Genomic DNA, 10221 nt, shown 5'->3' with positions numbered 1-10221 from the left:
AAACCCTCCACAAAGTGGGTATCTCAAATCAGGTAAAAGAGAAGGCAATACAACTAGAAAGTTATATCCTAATATTCATCTCTACACCAGGAATAACATACTAAAATTTCATAAGAAATGGAGCAAGTTTACCAATTCAATCGGATAAAAAAGGCTTGCTCTTTTCCCCTAAATTCTTCTTCTCCCTTCGTCGCCGATGCTCTTTGTTTTTTTTTTCCTTTTCCTTTCAAAAGTGAGAGTCTCTAACTCTCTCTCCCTTTCACCATGGCTTTTGATGCTTTCTTCATTTATTTTTTTTTTGTTTTTAATATGTGTGGGTCCCACTTAGTTGGGGACCCACCAACAAATCTCCCCCTCACCAACTCAAGTGGGGATAGACTACTCCACCAAGCCCGCCCTCTCTTTGCAGGAATCAAACTTCACTGCAGGTAAACTCTTAGTCATCATATCTGAACCATTATCATCAGTATGGATCTTCTCAAGTGCATATGACTTCATCTCAAGCGCTTGACGTATCCAATGATACCTCACCTCTATGTGCTTCGATCTGGAATGAAACATCGAATTCTTGCTGAGATGGATAGCACTCTAACTGTCACAAAATAATACAAACTTCTCTTGATTGATGCCTAACTCTTGTAGAAACTTCTTCATCCACAAGAGTTCCTTAGAAGCTTCAATAACAGCAATGTATTCTACCTCTGTAGTAGACAAAGTAACACATTTCAGAAGTCGAGATTTCCACGACATAGCTTCCGCTGCAAAAGTCATCAGATAACCAGAAGTAGACTTCCTTGAATCAAGATCCCCAACCGTATCTGTATCTGTGTAACCATCCAACACAGGTTGGCCACTCCTAAAACATAAACAAACTCTAGAAGTACCATTAACGTATCTGAGAATCCACTTCACCGCTTGCCAGTGTTCTTTGCCAGGATTAGAGAGAAACCGACTAATAACTCCAACGGCATGAGCAATATCCGGCCTGGTGCAAACCATAACATACATCAAACTGCCAACTACAGATGCATATGGAATCTTCTTCATTTCTGCTTTCTCTTTCTTACTTGTAGGATATTGCTGCGAATTCAGCTTGAAATGACTAGCAAGTGGAGTACTAACAAGTTTGGAATTACTCTTGCTAAACCTCTCTAAAACCTTCTCAATGTACTTCTGCTGCGACGACCACAGTTTTTCATTCTTCTTGTCACGAGTGATACTCATGCCAAGGATTTTCTTTGCAGGACCCAAATCCTTCATAGCAAAGAATCTATTCAAGTCTTTCTTAAGACTTTCAATCTTCTTAGTGTCATGACCAACAATTAACATGTCATCAACATAAAGCAAGAGAATTATAAAATCACCATTAGAGAATTTCTTAACATACACACAATGATTAGAAGAAGTCTTACTATACCCATGACCTTCCATGAAGGAATCAAACTTCGTGTACCACTGCCTTGGTACTTGCTTCAACCCATATAAGCTCTTCTTCAACTTGCATACAAAGTGCTCCTTTCCTTTAACTTCGAAACCCTCTGGTTGCTCTATATAAATTTCTTTATCTATGTCATCGTGAAGGAATGCACTCTTCACATTAAGCTGCTCAACCTCTAAATTCAAGCTAGCCGCCAATCCAAGCACAACTCGAATAGAGGACATCTTCACAACTGGAGAGAAAATCTCCTCAAAATCAACACCTTTCTTTTGCTCAAAGCCTTTCACAACCAATCGAGCTTTGTACCTTGGCCGTGAGACATTTTCATCCGTTTCAATTTGAATACCCATTTATTCTTGAATGCTCTCTTACCCTTAGGTAGCATCACCAATTCAAACGTATGATTCTCATGTAAGGAATTTATTTCTTCTTGTATGGCCTTCAACCAATCTTCCTTATGCTCATCAGACATAGCTTCTTGGTAGCTCTCTGGCTCCCCAGTCTCAGTGTTCATCACATACTCATGAGGAGAGTATTTCTGAGAAGGATGACGCTCTCTAGTAGATCTTCTCAATTCAGGCTCAACTGGTGGTTCAGGTAGAACTTCAACATCTGGCACCTCAGGTTGAGGTGTAGGTTCATCATGCAAATCATCATCATCATTATCAACTTGTACATCTCCCCCATCAATAGGAGGTCTAGTGGAGGGACCAGGTTCATCAACAGCAGAACGTCTAACAGTTATTATTGGCTTATCTGTCTTCTCCAAGTCTTCAATAGTTTGGTCTTCAAGAAAAATCGCATCTCGTCTTCTAAAAATGCTCAAGTGCTTCGGCATTGATTTACCTTCAATATACTTCATATTGACAAGGTTCCTAATCAAGAATGCTTTATTTTGCACATTCTTCCTCTCATATAACTCTTTCAATTTCTTTTACATCTTCTCGGCATTCATTTCGGTGTCAACATATGGATACACACTAAGATCAAGCCATTGCCTAATCAAAGCAACTGCCTTCCGATTCAACTTCTTCCATTCAGCATCGGATTTGGTACCTTTGGACTTATCCCCGTCCACAGGATCATACAAGTCCTTGCTATACAACATGTCTTCCATGAGGGTCTTCCAAATTGAATAATTTTGGAAATTCAATTTAACCATATTCGTTCCATGAGTATTTTCCTCCTTTTAATCAGCACAGAAATAAACAACCAGAGCTCTAGATACCACTTTGTTATATCTTCACTCACTTAGAATCGCAACAAAAGTGGCAGAAACTTTATTATATCTTCACTTAGTTGCTTCCATTTCAATTGTCTACAACAATTTTAAAAGTGCTAACATTCTCTTAGACGAAGATTACACTGCCAAAATCTCTAATTTTAGAGTTTTAAGATTTTTTTCCAGTGGATCATCAGGTTGCATTAGTTACAATGGTGTAAGGATCAAAACTATTGGTTACTTGAATTCAGAGTACATGCAGATTAGTCAACTAACTGAAAAAAGTGATATGCATATAGCTTTGGTGTTGTGCTGACAGAACTTTTTATTAAAATAAAAGTTTTTTTTTTCATTTGTGAAGTCAGAAGAGAAAGTAATTCTTGCTATCTACTTTCTATCTTACCTGAAAGATGAGTGCTTGTTTGAAACTCTTCAAGTTAGAATCTTAGCTTGAATGAAAAAAACAAGCAGAAAATTATGGAAGTTACTGATTAATATTACAGCAAGGTGTTTGAGACCTAGAGGGGAAAAAAGACCAAACATAAAGGAAGTGACAATTTTTATTAGATGAGAGAAATTTTCTAAAAAACTGTGTGTATCACTATTACATTTATAAGCTATGAAAGAGAAATTCTTATTTATTCCATACACGAAATATTTTCCTTTTTTATTTATTGTCACCTTTTTTTCTAACTTTTTAAATTTAAATTTAATAGATAAGACCATTCTAATTTTTTTGAAGTATATAAGATATAAAATTATATTTGATAAATGAAATATGAGTATAGATATTATATCAAAAAATATTAAATTAGTGTATTTTATATTTTTTTGATAAGGATATAGAAACACTAACAAAAGTTCTAATTTTTTTAGTTTTACTATTTCTATCATATAATTATATTTTTTTTATCATTATATATTTTTTTAAATTTCTTGTATGAAAAAATAGAGTAAATTAAACTTTTATAATTTATTATTTCTTATATTTAATTGATCACCAAATAAAATATAAAATGCTAATTTTTATATTGTTGTCCTTTGTATATTATGCTCAGTATTATATCTTATTCTATATTTAAAATCAAATATAATCTAAAATCCATGAAAATATTTTTTATAGAAGAATAAATCTTCTCAATTATTTATTTATTTATTTTGTCAAGTATAATTTTTTATTATTTAATATTTTTGTATATATATATATATATATTTTTTGTATATAAAATATATGATAAAAAAAATTACATCTTATCATAATAATTGAGAAAAAAGTTTGAGAAGATCCCCGTGTCATATTCACAAACATAGCTTCAAAAATGAGAAGCTTTCTAACGCGAAGAATATAATTTCGACCAAAAAGAATGAATATTCAACCCCTACACTTCCCCTCTAATTTTCTACCACCGTACTACATATTTTTCTATGCATATATATACCTGAAAGAACCTGGTCATTCTGAATTTCTGATCTCGCAAAGAAGCTTCATCTTTCACCATTAAACATGTCCATATATATTACAATTGCCCATGCTACAAGTTACGAAGGGAGTTATTGACTTGACTTGACTTGGGATCGAAAGCTTTCAAATTATATGGTTGTCATCATTACATGTATAGGCGGTATAGCAGTCCGCATCACAACCGTATTGATGTATATGAAATCGTTTTGGGAAAAAAATGATATATGAATTTTAAAAATAATCATCAAATCAATGAACTATGAATTTATGTCCCAACATTATACGAATAATTAATTTTTATTATTGACTTTTTGAATACACATGGGATGATTATTGCTTTGAAAATTAATGGTAAGAAACATTGTCAAAATTATTAGTTATTCCATTGGCCAGCGACAAACCCTTAAATGGAGCTTTGATCCACGACGAATTAGTTCTTGACCTATCGGGTTGGAGATACCGTAAACAATCAATCAAAAAAATTATTAGTTATTTAAACATTTTCCCTTAACTCTACGTTAATCTTCATTAAAATGTCTCCACATACATATACGTATAGAGTGTGAATTATTTATTGGACAGTTGTCACAAGTAAAGGACAAAACTAGGTGATTGCTACGATACGATGATAAATTCATACGTATCGATACGTTTAAAATATGGACAAATAACAATAAGACATGTGGAATTTATTTTTCACGTCAGTATTTAATTTTTTCTTTTTTAAATATATAGTATATCACCACTTTTACTAAAACACCCTTTTAATTAAATAAAAATAAAAAATATTTATTTAATTAATTTTATAAAAAGACTTAAACATCCTTTCTTTATTTGATTAGACAAAAATACTCTTTTAAATTAATCAAATTTTAGAATTCAATTAATCCTAATTTTATAATTTCAAATAATTGAAACAACAAAACAAAAACATATTAAAAAAATAAAAAATTAAAATTGTTCTTCTTCTGTATTAAATATATTAAAAAACAAAAAACTAAAATTGTTCTTCATCTGGGTTCAAAAACCCTCTCGTTCACCACATCCTATGAGGATAAGAAACCACCACATCCTTCACCAGAGAACCTCTCAACCTCCCAAACCCAACCACAAGAAGCACACTATTCTTCACCTTATCCACACATGCAACAACGACTTGGGGTCTGCCGCCGTGAACACGTGGTCCCTCCCTCCATTCCTCTGCCAGTACTTCTGCCCCCTCCAGCCACTCCACCAGCGCTTTCTGCGTCTCCTCGTCACTGTATGCCGCCTCCGACCCATCGCCTTGTTGGCTCGTCGCCACCATCTGGCTCAGCGACGAGAAGAACGGCACGTAGACCAGCTCCGCTTCTTCCGGGTCCATCACCCGGGTCACCGGTGACCCTATCCGATCTGACTCTGGACGGTTCATGTCCAGGAACAGAAACCACTCTCCCATGTGCTGGTGTCCCGGGTAGCTCAGCGAGGTTAGATTCTTTGGCGTGCCGCCGCCTCGGGAGGCGGATCGGGTGGTGATGACACCGTAGGTGAACCGAATGGGAAGGTCATACATGTAAACCTTAATGGCGGAGGACGAGGAATCTGCAGTGGCTATGGCGGCGGCGTCGGAGCAGGGTTGACTGGCAGAGGCAAAATTTACTGTCATGTCAAAGGCGGAGTTGTCGTCGGATTCAGATTCTAGCATGGTGGTGTGGCGGTTCGGGAAGGCATTGAAGAGTGCACAAGTGACGAAGATTACGAAGAAGATGGTTGCTAGAATTTGCGTTTGGGAATAAAGGAGGGATGTTTAAGTCTTTTTATAAAATTAAATAAATAATTTTTTTATTTTTATTTAATTAAAAGGGTATTTTAGTAAAAGTGGTGATATATTATATATTTAAAAAAGAAAAAATTAAATGCTGATGTGAAAAATAAATTCTACATGTCTTATTGTTATTTGTCTATATTTTAAACGTATCAGTACGTATGAATTTATCATCGTACCATAGCAAACACCCAAAACTAAGTCAATTTTTGTGTGAAAATTACGCGAGGGGCGTTTTCTTAGAAACTTGCTAATATGCTATATATAATATGTTTTTTTTTTTAATTAACTTTATATAACAAATTTGATCACCCCGCCTTGTTGAGAAGTATAAAAAGAAGAAAGAGCCCCCATAGGCCATAGCCATTTTCTCCTCACGGCTACTGACACTTGAAATTCTAATATTTAGTTGTGTCTTGTGAGTGGTGTGAGTCATCATGACGTTGAAGGCCACAGTAGTACTACTCTTAATAGTTGTTGCACTAGTCCTTCTAGCAACAATTGCAGCAGATGATGGAAATAATCAAACCCTTGAAGGATGCAGAAGCGACTGTGGTGGTGTCCGAGTTCCATATCCATTTGGCATAGGGAACTCATCATCCGTCCCCCATAAAAGCTGTTTCTTGCAAAGTTCGTTTGAGCTGACATGCCCAAATTCAACTTTATACTGGGGAAATATCAAAGTCTTAGACATAAAAATTTCCCAGGCTAAAGTTGACATGTCGATTCCTATCTCAAGGATTTGTCGTGACGGTCATTATTATAGAGGAGTTTCCATAGATATTCCTTCTTTCACCATTTCTAGTGAAGACAACAAGTTCGTTAGTGTAGGTTGCGACACCTATGGCTATCTTCACAGCTCCTACAAAGACGACGATAATGCAACATATTCAACAGGGTGCATAACAAGATGTTATGGCAGTTCTATGGAAGTTGAGGATGGACATTGTTCTGGGATTGGGTGTTGTCAGGTGGATATTCCGCCTAAAATGAGGATGACCTTTGTCAAGTCATTTTCCTTTTACAATTTCAGCCAAACTTGGAGATTCAACAACTGCAGCTATTCTTTTGTTGTCAAAAAAGAAAACTACACATTTTACAGGGAACACTTGAGAAACCTGCCTTTTGAGGAATTCCCTGTGGTGTTTGATTGGAGTGTTGGAGATGAAACACGTGAAGCTTCTCGGAAAAGAGGTACCAGTTACGCTTGCAAGGGAAACACCACTCGTAATGACTCTGTCCCTACTGGATATGGTTACATATGCCAATGCAATAAAGGTTTTGAAGGAAATCCTTACCACCCTCTTGGCTGCATAGGTAACTAATAAGTACTTATCTTCCTCTATTTATGTAATGATTTTGGTGATTGCTATAATACTTTGAGACTTGATGATGAGAGAGAGAGAGAGAGACTATTTAATTTAATATTTATACATTGTTAACAAATTATTGTTTATTATTCGGATTAATTTTAAGTTCATCATCAATTTTATTTTTAATTCTTAATGTATAATTTTTTCTAAGTCTTGCTAATAATTATTTTAAGTACACTAATAAAAAAAATTTATAAGTAAAGTAAATGTTAGTTTTTAAAATTTTTATATATTGAATATATTTAAAATAACCAAAACTTTTTTTTTTGTCGTCAAGCTCTATTTTTTTTTTAATACTTACTTGATCCCAAATGTCTTTTATACCATCATCATTTTTGGTGTTCCGTGACTTGTTTTGATTTAATGTTATGTTCACACTTCTATATCAGATGAGATTGTATATAAACTAATTTTTTTTTCTTTTTGATATAAAAAATAGATAAAATATTTTAAATTTGATTTTGACCTATCTTTAATAGTCTAAACGATTACTTTTAGACCATTTGATAGGACAGTGATCCGATTTTTCATTTTTGACTAATTATGTGAACCCTAATGCACTCATGCTCCCATTATTTTACGGGTCGAGTGTTTTGAATTTACTGAGGAAAGGCAAAATTTAAAAGAAGACATAAGATGTGTTTTTCTTAGTAAGTTATTCAACTTATCTAGCTAGAGTTTGGACTATATCACACTCATATAATTGTAGAAAAATATTTAATTCAAACTGATATGTTTAACAATTCTTTTACTTGAAAATTTAATATTATTATTATTATTATTACAAAAGTAGTTTTTCTTTTGTTACAAAAGACCTTACAAATAAAATTAAACAATTTTTTATATGCAATAATGAATTATTTATTGTACAAAGAGTTCTTAATCACACATGAATTGAATAATAAATGTACACAACAAGTTAAAAAAATATTTAGGTAATTAATACTTTTTTTGTTTTTATCTTATATATATTTAAATTAATTAATATTATTTATTAATTATCTCATTTTTTACCCGAAAAATATTATTCTTTGAACAATTTCCATTAATACTAATAACAATAGAGAATCTTACACAAAACAACAAGCACATAACTTCTAAAAAAACCCGTCCTATAACTCATTGAATATACTATTTCCTATTGTGCATGTAGTATTATACTTCTCTTAAACTATTATATTGTTCAATTACAAAAAAAGGGGGGGGGATGAAATTAGATAATTATTCACTGAATAACAAAGTTTGAACTCTATGTTTAGTTTGAATCTGTGAAAGTCTCATAGCTTTTGTTTAATTTGATCATTTTATTTTCTCTGAACGTGCAGACATTGATGAATGCAAGACAGGACAACATTCATGTGTAAGTGACCATAATTGTCACAATACAAATGGATTCTACACATGCTTCTGTCCTAAGGGGCAATCTGGAAATGGTACCAAGGAAGATGGTTGCCACAAGAAAAATTTCCTTCCACATATTGTCATTGGTAAGAAATTTAATCACGTTTACGTTTATAAATTTAGTCAGATATTTATATTCAAATACGTAAATTATTTTGTAAAAGAAAATTGAAGAATTGTATCCAACACATTACATGCAGGTACAAGTGCAGGATTCATAGCTATTTTCGTAGGGACTTGTTTGCTATACTTAGCGCACCAAAAGAAAAAACTCATCAAACTGAAGGAAAAGTTTTTTGAGCAAAACGGCGGTCATATTTTAGTACAACAAGGAGAAGAGTCATCCCATGTTAAAATTTTCACTGCTGACAAATTAAAGAAAGCCACTAACAACTATGACGAGAAGTTAATCATTGGCAGGGGAGGTTATGGCACGGTTTTCAAAGGAGTTCTAGAGAATAACACAATTGTTGCTATCAAGAAGTCCAAAATAGTTGATCCTGGCCAAGTTATGCAATTCATCAATGAGGTGATTGTTGTCTCTAAAATTAACCACAGAAATGTGGTGAAGCTTTTGGGTTGTTGTTTAGAAACAGAAGTTCCTCTACTAGTCTATGAGTTTGTAAGCAATGGTACACTCTTTGATTTCATCCATAATGAAAAGAAGAGAAATCATTTTAACTGGAAAAATCGTCTCAGAATTGCAGCAGAGGCGGCTGGAGCTTTATCATATCTTCACTCATCTGCTTCCATTCCAATTGTCCACAGAGATGTTAAAAGTGCTAATATTCTCTTAGACGAAGACTACACTGCTAAAGTCTCTGACTTTGGAACTTCTAGATTTGTTCCATTGGATCAAACTGCACTAGCTACAATGGTGCAAGGAACTTTTGGTTACTTGGATCCAGAGTACATGCAAACTAGCCAATTAACTGAGAAAAGCGATGTGTATAGTTTTGGTGTTGTGCTGGCTGAGCTTCTTACAGGAAAGAAACCTCTTTTGTTGGGGAAGTCGAAAGAGAAAACAAATATTTCTATCTACTTTCTATCTTGCCTAGAAGAGAATTGCTTGTTTGAAACTCTTCAAGATGGAATCTTGAATGAAGAAAACAAGCAAGAGATTGTGGAAGTTGCTAATATTACAGCAAAGTGTTTGAGACTTAAAGGAGAAGAAAGACCAAGCATGAAGGAAGTGGCAATGGAATTGGAGGGAATAAGGAGAATGTCAAAGCATCAGTAGGTTAACAATGGAGACAAAAATTTTGAAGAGACGCAGCACTTACTTCCTATATCATCATCGTCGAAAGGATATGAGTATGGTGATAGCAGTAGTAGTAGTCATCAAAATATAAATTATGATAGTATCATCAGGGATCAAGAAGGGGTAATTGCTTTAGCAGATGGAAGGTGATAATGCTAGCTTACCACACACATACTAAAGTGATATTCTGATGGGTGAAGATGACGGTGAAAAACCTTTATGGTATTTGTTTTGTCTGGTTGTGATTGTGTTGGTGGTTG

At 34.1% G+C, this 10221-nt stretch overlaps 2 pseudogenes; one reads left to right on the top strand and one right to left on the bottom strand.

The window, feature by feature from the left end:
• Positions 1–5158: 5158 nt before the first annotated feature.
• On the bottom strand, positions 5159–5806 carry LOC148563049 (putative arabinosyltransferase ARAD1 pseudogene; annotated as a pseudogene).
• Positions 5807–6363: 557 nt separating this feature from the next.
• LOC148563048 (wall-associated receptor kinase 2 pseudogene) lies at positions 6364–9940 on the top strand (annotated as a pseudogene).
• The last annotated feature ends 281 nt before the right edge of the window (positions 9941–10221 follow it).

This window comes from Arachis ipaensis, chromosome B6 (assembly GCF_059453495.1).
Source record: "Arachis ipaensis isolate K30076 ecotype BB chromosome B6, ASM5945349v1, whole genome shotgun sequence".
NCBI lineage: Eukaryota > Viridiplantae > Streptophyta > Magnoliopsida > Fabales > Fabaceae > Arachis > Arachis ipaensis.
Note: the sequence above shows the minus strand (reverse complement) of the source record. Positions and strands in the feature narration are given on the sequence as shown.